Below are 10944 nucleotides of genomic sequence, written 5' to 3'. Positions count from 1 at the left end.
TGTGTGACCACTCAACATTGACAGGAACAACAAAAAATACATGCTTGGAGTGGTGCAGCGAGTGGTGCAGCGAGTGGTGCAGCGAGTGGTGCAGCGAGTGGTGCAGCGGTCAAAGTTTCAACTGTTTTAACTGCGGCTATGGAACCCTCACCTGTTCACCAGACGTGCTACCTGTCCCAGATCTGCTATTTTCAACTCTCTGGAGACAGCAGGAGCAGTAGAGATACTCTGAATGATTGGCTATGAAAAGCCAACTGACATTTACACCTGAAGTGCTGACCTGTTGCACCCTCTACAACCACTGTGGTTATAATTATTTGACCCTATTTGACCCATCTATGAACATTTGAACATCTTGGCCATGTTCTGTTATAATCTCCACCCAGCACAGCCAGAAGAGGACTGGCCACCCCTCATAGCCTGGTTCCTCTCAAGGTTTCTTCCTAGGTTTTGGCCTTTCTAGGGAGTTTTTCCTAGCAACCGTGCTTCTACACCTGCATTGCTTGCTGTTTGGGGTTTTAGGCTGGGTTTCTGTACAGCCCTTTGTGACATCTGCTGATGTAAGAAGAGCTTTATAAATACATTTGATTGATTGATTGATCTCAGAACTAGAGGCTTCCCTACAGACTCTGGTTTGTTTCCAGGCTGTATCACAACCGGCTGTGATTGGGGGACCCATAGGGCAGCGCACAATTGGCCCAGCGTCATCCGGGTTAGAGTTTGGCTGGGGTAGGTCGTCATTTTAAATAAGAATTTGTCCTAAACTGACTTGCCTAGTTAAATAAAGGTTAAATAAAAAACATGCTAAATTTATTGAGGCAAGCAGACCAGAGATGTCAAGGTGGTACTCAAGCATATGCCATGTGTATATGTGACACACACGTATGTATGGTCATATTTTTTATGTTTTATTTTGTTTATTCTGCCTCCCAGGTATTTGCATTTAATGTATGTACAGTTGAAGTTGGAAGTTTACTTACACCTTAGCCAAATACATTTAAACTCAGTTTTTCACAATTCCTGACACTTAATCCTAGTAAAAAAATCACTGTCTTAGGTCAGTTAGGATCACCGCGCTATTTTAAGAATGTGAAATGTCAGAATAATAGTAGAGAGAATTATTTATTTCAGCTTTTATTTAATTCATCACATTCCCAGTGGGTCAGACGTTTACGTACACTCAATTAGTATTTGGTAGCACTGCGTTTAAATTGTTTCAGGTAGCCTTCCACAAGCTTCCCACAATAAGTTGGGTGAATTTTGGCACATTCCTCCTGACAGAGCTGGTGTAACTGAGTCAGGTTTGTAGGCCTCCTTGCTCGCACACGCTTTTCAGTTCTGCCCACAAATGTTCTATAGGATTGAGGTCAGGGCTTTGTGATGGCCACTCCAATACCTTGACTTTGTTGTCCTTAAGCCATTTTGCCACAACTTTGGAAGTTTGCTTGGGGTCATTGTTAATTTGGAACACGCATCTGCGACCAAGCTTTAGCTTTAACTTCCTGATTGATGCCTTGAGATGTTGCTTCAATATATCCAAATAATTTTCTTTCCTCCTGATGCCATCTACAGTGCCTTGCGAAAGTATTCGGCCCCCTTGAACTTTGCGACCTTTTGCCACATTTCAGGCTTCAAACATAAAGATATAAAACTGTATTTTTTTGTGAAGAATCAACAACAAGTGGGACACAATCATGAAGTGGAACGACATTTATTGGATATTTCAAACTTTTTTAACAAATCAAAAACTGAAAAATTGGGCGTGCAAAATTATTCAGCCCCCTTAAGTTAATACTTTGTAGCGCCACCTTTTGCTGCGATTTGTGAGACTGAACATGGACAAGGCGCATGAGAAAAAGGAGAGCCACCGGAGAAGAATCAAGGGGACCACGTGCATCGACTGACATCCGGGCGAATGACTTGACTTGGAAGAAGGACAAAAGAATGGCGAGACCTGGGAAAGCTTGGTGCTCCTAGCTGGGGTCACCATCCGTTAAGGTGGTGACCCCAGTACCAGCACTGGCCGAGGGGTTTCTCCAAATAGTCAATCTCAAGGCTAACCACTGGGTCACGTTAAGTAACCGCCACTTCCAGCTGTATGAAAGACTATTGAGAGTAAATATTAGTTCATCATAGGCGAGCTGTAGCTCCGCCCACCGGTGATGTGGAGCAAAGCATGCTGGGCGACACTTAAAGTAACACGTGACGCATAACCCATTTAGACCTTTTTAAGGCCTTTTTAAGGCGTTCATGGTAAGATCATTCATAATAAACTTACACGCAAACTGACACATGACGTGTCAGTGACACGTTATGAACACAACATGAACACTACATCTACATAACCTGTATGTGTCACTTGATGTGAACGCGTCAGCAGTTTGCCTTAGAAACAAACTTGTCTCCTTTGACAGTCCATGTTAATTTATGCCGGTATTTTATGGCGCTAGGAAGGTGACTTGGTGAGAGGTATCAGTAGCTTCACAAGGCTTAATTATGGCATGAATCACCCCCCATAAATCAAGAGGTTTGAACAAGCATCAACTTCAATGGAAAAACCCAAGTATTGTTCACGTGGAGTACGTGCACCCCTGGTGGTATTTAGAATTGAACAACTAAGGATCCTAAGTTACGGTGGATAGGGGTTGTTATCTTTAGAAAATAACAGAAAGGCATGCACACTATTAGGCTTATACTACTACAGTAATTACCACCTTTTAATATGGAATCCTTAATTGGTGAAACTGCCACATCCATTTGGGGTATTAGAACAACAAATAACTTTGTCTTCCCTGTAGCGCACAGCATTGAGATTGCATGCATTGACAACAAGCTCAGTCCGATGATGCTGTGACACACCGCCCCAGACCATGACGGACCCTCCACCTCCAAATCGATCCTGCTCCAGAGTACAGGCCTCGGTGTAACGCTCATTCCTTTGACGATAAACGCAAATCCAACCATCACCCCTGGTGAGACAAAACCGTGATTCGTCAGTGAAGAGCACTTTTTACCAGTCCTGTTTGGTCCAGCGGCGGTGGGTTTGTGCCCATAGGCGACGTTGTTGTCGGTGATGTCTGGTGAGGACCTGCCTTACAACAGGCCTACAAGAGCTCAGTCCAGCCTCTCTCAGCCTATTGCGGACAGTCTGAGCACTAATAGAAGGATTGTGCGTTCCTGGTGTAACTCGGGCAGTTGTTGTTGCCATCCTGTACCTGTCCCGCAGATGTGATGTTCGGATGTAACGATCCTGTGCAGGTGTTGTTACACGTGGTCTGCCACTGGGAGGACGATCAGCTGTCCGTCCTGTCTCCCTGTATCTCTGTCTTAAGTGTCTCACAGTACGGACATTGCAATTTATTGCCCTGGCCACATCTGCAGTCCTCATGCCTCCTTGCAGCATGCCTAAGGCACGTTCACGCAGATGAGCAGGGACCCTGGGCATCTTTCTTTTGGTGTAGAAAGTAAAAAGGCCCCTTTAGTGTCCTAACTTTTCATAACTGTGAACTTAATTGCCTACCGTCTGTAAGCTGTTAGTGTCTTAATGACCATTCCACGGGTGCAAGTTCATTAATCATTTACGGTTCATTGAACAAGCATGGATTTTTATCTTTGAAAGACAGGGTCCTGAAAAAGGGATGTTTATTTTTTTATATAAGGTTTATATAAGGTCACACACACAGTTGTCCTTGAGTGACTCACACAAGTCAACAAAGTCTGTTTTAACATCCATTGCAAATTAAAGTTCCTCAGTATTTGAAAAATCGTTCCAACACTCCCGGCCTCGATAATCAACAAGCCTCTGTGTGAACGAACAAAATATCATGATCTGATGGTCCCCTATATACAGCTGTCTGTCCCAAGCTCACTTGCACAGGACACTCTGAGGGTCTGGAATGGGCTAGTTGATACCATGTTGCAAGTTCACTAGGGACAGCTTCAGCCAAAACCAGTGATGATTTGATACAATGTTGCACTTCTCTAGCAATAGCTCAAGTGAAGGCTGTGAGAGAAACATTTGGTTTTTACCTGCTTTGTTTAATATGGTGTGACTCTAGATAGAGATAACATGAGGAATAGAATAGACATGTTATTGTTTCTAATCATCTTTGCTTCTGAGAAACTTGGGCAAGTGGCCAAAGACAAAGAGTCTTTGAGAGTGACTGCAGCTCTTCAGTCCACCCTGTTCTTATTGTATCTTTCAAGGGAATAACTTTGTGGAGATATGAAGAGAACCGAGTCTGGCTTGAGAAAAGGGCATAACGGAACTGGCGTTATCACTTGTTTGTGCATTATGATCTCACACACCCGATAGTTTATGATGCCCTGCTCTACCGGGAGGGGTGGTACCAGCCATGACAAAGCATTTTTAGGTCTACTGTATAAGACTTCTGCATTTTCGGTATTGTTGAACTCTCGGTCCTACACTCAAGAGTGTGTGGCCGACCAGCTTCATTATTGCAATTCTTATTAATAAAAATGACTGTTTGAAGAAATGACAATAAGTCTCTCTCACTTGTTAGAATTTCCATGACAAGACATATAGAAAGGGAGGCAGACAGGCAGAGTGGAGAGATGGCGGAGTGGAGAGATGGTTGTGATTGAAACAGTGGCGACCCGTCATTCAGGGCTGTTGGGGCAGAGCCCCACCTGTTTTGAGCCCCATATTTTTTGCACCAAAATATATGTATATATATTTTTTGATTTTTTTTGGGGGGGGGCTTGCCTGTTTTGCATGTTATTTTGGTATTAATACATGTTACATATCAGTTTGTAAACAATGTAAAAATATATATATACGTATCATTGAATTAAAAAAGCAGCATACAAACAGGCAGCTCCAAAATGCAGGTGTTTCAGCCTAGCTCAGTGCTTTCTGTGGTGTGGGGCAGGCCAGCAGAAAATAGGAGCATTGCACCGTGATTGGCTCAGCATTGCACCGTGATTGTCTCAGTGTTCTGTCACTCATGGCCCTCTATGTCACCTGCCTTTAGTAAGGGGAGACATCAAGAAAGTGAGCCCTGCTCATCGGCCATTGGACATAAACATTACACAACAATTTGGAGATCGCAAATTCAACAATGAGTGGTTTGAAAGGACTCGGTAATAGTGGCTAACTGCAAGCATTGCAACTGGGAAAATACATTTTCAACGGTCATTCAACTTGGAATTGTAAATCCGGCATCTTTCTCTTTGATGACAAAATTTGCCCACGAAGGACTGCCGCGCCACTTTCCTGTTCAAACACATCACAACAACCAAGTCCAAAAATGTCTTATGCTGCTTCATAAACTACGTTTGTGGGCACCATTTGTCAACGTTATAGTACATGTAATATTTTGTTTTGTGTTGTTTTGTGGCTTTGCTGGCATGCATCAAAACAAAAAATGGGTTTGCCCCACCAAGATTTACATGCTAAAATTGCCACTAGACTGAAAAAAAAACTGAATTTCAACCGGATATTTTCTACTGTTTTTATTTGTCGGGTTTAGGCCTAAGTATTTTTAATCAATAATCATATCACCTCCACCCTACCTGTCACCTTAGACCCACTCCAATTTGCTTACCGCCCAATAGGTCCGCAGACGACGCAATCGCCATCACACTGCTCACTGGCCTATCCCATCTGAACAAGAGGAATACCTATGTAAGAATGCTGTTCATCAACGACAGCTCAGCATTTAACACCATAGTACCCTCCAAACTCATCATTAAGCTTGAGACCCTGGGTCTCGACACCGCCCTGTGCAACTGGGTCCTGGACTTCCTGACAGGCCGCCCCCAGGTGATGAATATAGGAAACAACATCTCCACTCCGCTGATCCTCAACACTGGGGACCCACAAGGGTGAGTTCTCAGCCCTCTCCTGTACTCCCTGTTTACCCACGACTGCATGGCCGTGCACGCCTCCAACTCAATCATCAGGTTTGCAGACGACAATACAGTGGTAGGCTTGATAACCAACAACGACGAAACAGCCTACAGGGAGTAGATGAGGGCCCTCGGAGTGTGGTGTCAGGAAAATAACCTCTCACTCCATGTCAGCAAAACAAAAGAGATGATTGTGGACTTCAGGAAAAGGGAGCACCCCCATCCACATCGACGGGACAGAAGTGGAGAAGGTGGAAGGTTTTCAGTCCCTCTGTGTACATATCACCGACAAACTGATATAGTCCACACACACAGACAGTGTGGTAAATAAGGCACAACAGCGCCTCTTCAACTCCAGGAGGCTGAAGAAATGTGGCTTGTCACCGAAAACCCTCACTAACTTTTACAGGTGCACAATTGAGAGCATCCTGTCGGACTGTATCACCGCCTGGTACAGCAGCTGCACCGCCCACAACCGCAGGGTTCTCCAGAGGGTGGTGCGGTCTGTACAACACATCACCGGGGGCAAACTACCTGCCCTCCAGAACACCTACAAGCACCGATGACACAGGAAGGCAAAAAAGATAATCAAGGACACTAACCACCCGAGCCACTACCTGTTCACCCCACTTCCATCCAGAAGGCGAAGTCAGTACAGGTGCATCAGAGCTGGGACAGAGAGATTGAAAACAGCTTCAATCTCAAGGCCATCAGATTGTTAAACAGCCACCATTAGCACAGAGAGGCGGCTGCCTACCTACAGACTTGATATCATTGGCCACTTTAATAAATGGAACACAAATCACTTTAATAATGCCACTTTAAGAATGTTTACATATCTCGCATTACTCATCTCATATGTTTATATTGTATCCTTCACTATCTATTCTTTACTTTCTATTACATCTTAGCCGCTCTGTCACTGCTCATCCATATATTTTATACTTATTCTCATCCCATTCCTTTACTAGATTGTGTGTATTAGGTTTTGTTGTGGAATTTGCTAGATATTAGGTTTTGTTGTGGAATTTGTTAGATATTAGGTTTCATTGTGGAATTGTTAGATATTACCTGCTAGATACTGCTGCACTGTCAGATCTAGAAGCTGAAGCATTTCGCTACACTCGCAATAACATCTGCTAACCATGTGCATGTGATCTAGAAGAAAAAGAAACGCACGCCTATTGTGCCTGTGACCAATAAAAAATGTATTTGATTATAAAGATTTTTTTTCCATGTGTTCCAGTACCTCAGAGCCCCCTCTCATGCTGATTTTTTGTTCCGGCACCTCCAGATTTACGAATGAAGCACTTGTATTACCTCTTCAGAACCCTGTCAGTCATTGTATCTAGAGCACTGTATAGGAATTTCAGAGGGGTTACTTTTATTGAGCCCCATGTCGCAGTTCAGCTGGTGGATAGGCAGACTATAGCTTTAAGCCATTGATATTTGGCTGAATTATTCCCCAGAGAAGCAGAAAAATAATAGCCATTAATGACCAATGGAACAAGAAAGCTATTTGTTCTTGTAACATATACGATAGGAGTCAGGAAGCAGGTGCAGAAGGTAAGTTTAACAATGAGAATAAGCAGATAAACAAAACAGGAGACGCATACTGAATGGAACAAAACCAATACTGCCTGAAGACTACTGAGGGCTAAATAAATGGGAAGCAATCAAGGTAATGATGGAGTCCAGGTGTGCATAATGATGGGGAGCAGATGTGCGTAATGATGGTTGCCAGTTGTGCGTAATGTGGGTTGCCAGGAGCGGTGGTTAGTTGACCGGTGACGTTGAGCGCCGGAGAGAGGGAACAGGAGTAGATGTGACAGTACACCCCCCAACACGTGGCTCCAGCAGCAGGACGATGTCGCCAGGAGGACAGCCCTGAGGGCGAGGATCAGGCCAGTCTGGACGGGGTAGAAGAAAATCCCGGACAATGTTGGGGACCAGGATGTCGGCCACCGGAACCCAAAAGCACACCTCTGGACAGTACCCCTCCCAGTCCACCAGGTACTAAAGCTGACTCCCATGATGTCAGGAGAGAACCACCGGCATAAGGAGGGAAACATGAAAATAGGGTGAGCTCTGGTAGTTGGTAAGTTACCTCATTAACCCTCTGGAGGACCTTGAAGGGCCCCACAAACTGGGAGCTCAGCTTCTGGCAGGGCAGGTGGAGCAGGAGGTTCCTGATGGAGAGACATATATTTTTTTATTTCACCTTTATTTCAGATAGGCCATTTGAGAACAAGTTCTCATTCACAACTGCGACCTGTCCAAGATAAAGCAAAGCAGTCCGACAAAAACAACACAGAGTTACACATGGAATAAACAAACAGACAGTCAATAACAGAAAGAAGAAAAATATACAGTGTGTGGAAATGTAGTAAGACTAGGGAAGTATGGCAATAAATAGGCCATAGTGGCAAAATAATTACAACTTAGCATTAACACTGGAGTGATAGATGTGCAGATGATGATGTGCAAGTAGAGGTACTGGGGTGCAAAAGAGCAAAAATAAATAGCAATATGGGATGAGGTAGTTGGGTGGGCTATTTACAGATGGGCTGTATACAGGTGCTGTGATCGGTAAGCTGCTCTGACAGCTGATGCTTAAAGTTAGTGAGGGAGATATGTCTCCAGCTTCAGTGATTTTTGCAATTTGTTTCAGTCATTGGCAGCAGAGAACTGGAAGGAAAGGCAGCCAAAGGAAGAGTTGGCTTTGGGGATGACCAGTGAAATATACCTGCTGGAGCGCGTGCTAAGGGTGGGTGTTGTTATCGTGACCAGTGAGCTGAGATAAGGCGGGGCTTTACCTAGCAAAGACTTATAGATGACCTGGAGCCAGTTGGTTTGGCAACGAATATGAAGCGAGGGCCAGCCAACGAGAGCATACAGATTGCAGTGGTGAGTAGAATATGGGGGTTTGACAAAGCGGATGGCACTGTGATAGGCTACATCTAATTTTCTGAGTAAGATGTGATCACCAGGATAGAAAACGGGAACCTCACTGTGGTGGCGGTCTGCCTGATCCTTCTGATGGTGCGCTGGCACCTCACATGGGTGGTGTCCACACCTCTTCTGTGCTTCGGAACAACTCGTTCACTGCAGGGGCCTCGGTCTGGCTCAGAGTCCAAAGAGCCAGGGCCGGCTGATATACCAGGACGCACTGGAAGGGAGTCAGCCCGGTGGAGGAGTGACAAAGTGAGTTCTGGTTTATTCCACCCAGGGAAGAAACCAGGCCCACTCCCCATGCCGGTCCTGGGAGTGACTCCTTGGGAACCTTCCCAGCTCCTGGTTGGTCCTCTTCATCTGCCCATTGGACTAAGGCCGGTACCCGGATTTGAGGCTGACCTTGGCCCCCAGCTTCTCCACAGATTCTTTAAATCCTGCCATTTTATCCCTCTCTCTGGTCTACCTACCGCTCTCCAGGTCGCTGAGACGCTATTCTTGCAGGTCTTACTGCACTATGGCCTTCCCGGAGGACATTGTTTCCGACCGTGGTCCCCAATTCACGTCGCAGGTCTGGAAAGCCTTTATGGAGAAACTAGGGGCCAAGGTCAGCCTCAAGGTCAGCACCACAGGTCCCAAAGTGGTGTGGCGAAAAAAAGATTCTCGGGCCCATAGTTTTTCCTGGTCTTGTAACATAACCGGGTAAAATTCCGGACCTTACACAGTATGACATGTTTAATCTGTTGTAAAAAGGTTTAGTATGTGCTATGATGGGACCAGAGCTTTTCTAATCAGGTCACATGGTTAAAAAAAAAAACTCCTGGAAAAACTCCTGGCCTTGGAGCAACCTTGTACTTGTTCATATGAACGAGAAAGCAACAAGATTTTACAATAAAACTCACAGGGCTGAGCTTGTTTTATGCAGGTTTGCATAGTGTACTCACAGTCTATGTTCATTGATAATTCCAGTTAATAATTTTAGATTGAAAAAGTCTAGGTAGTCTTGTCAGCCCAAGTTTGAATATAAACCAAATATAAATATACAATGTTACCCATGTGTTTACCAGAGGGACAGGGCGCATAGTAGACTAGCTAGACTAGCCTGCTGTTGTTACAGTTGATCAGACTGAAAAATAGTCTTGTTTCCAAACAATACAGATCGCTAATGTTTAGGTGTTTAGGCTCATTAGGCTGCTACATTTATGTAAGAGTTGTTGCTTGTGTCTGTCAAGAGTGGTGTTATCATGAGGTTAAATAAATACCAAAGGAAAGTGGAGGACGCTCCTTGAGCGTTGTACCCGCCCCGCGTGACATGTGATTTCTTTGAATCTGATTGGTCATGACAGGCAATGAGCCTGCAACAGCACTCTGAAGTGAAGGAGTGAGGCAAATCGAAAAACATAACTTTGCCACTTTTTTAAACATTTTGCATCAATATATTTTATTAAACTAGATCAAAAGTGCTGTGGCTGATTGAAAAGTGCTGTGTCAAATGCCGCCTTGCCAAACGTTTTAGGGCGGGCCTGATGAGAAGAAGCTGTGGTATGTTCTATAAAACTGTGGAAGAAAATCACTCCTTAAAGCTACAGTCTGCAATTAAAAAACAACAAAGTGGCCGCCCTACCACTTATTTTGGTATACCGCTGAGGGATAGGGATAGGGAAAGGGAAAAGTAGGCTAACCCCTTTCAAATTAATGAACAGAGCACCAAAAATGTATCTACCAATCCCAGACTGTAGCTTTAATTGTGACAGTCTTATAATAAGGACATTCACCAGCTGATACAAGCTATATTCATATGGCTTCAGATCAAAACGACCTGATGTGATCCTCAAAGATGGAAATGTTGTCATTAAAGTAGGCCTAGCAACCTTACCCGGTCTGTTTGAGCTTTCCGTCAACGTCATTGCATTTTGGTACTCCGGAAGTACATTCATTTCCAATGGAACGCTGCGTTTGCCTTGCAGCATTGTGTTGCAGAGGCAGTGTCAGTGCGTTCTATGTGGTGTGATTTATCCAACATGTGCATCAAATTGTTTTACATAGACTTGACAGAAACAGTAGCAAAAGGTGATTGTGGAACTTCTGTTGCACACATATCCACAGAAAATGTTGGGTTAC

Source organism: Oncorhynchus tshawytscha, linkage group LG11, assembly GCF_018296145.1.
Source record: "Oncorhynchus tshawytscha isolate Ot180627B linkage group LG11, Otsh_v2.0, whole genome shotgun sequence".
NCBI lineage: Eukaryota > Metazoa > Chordata > Actinopteri > Salmoniformes > Salmonidae > Oncorhynchus > Oncorhynchus tshawytscha.
Note: the sequence above shows the minus strand (reverse complement) of the source record.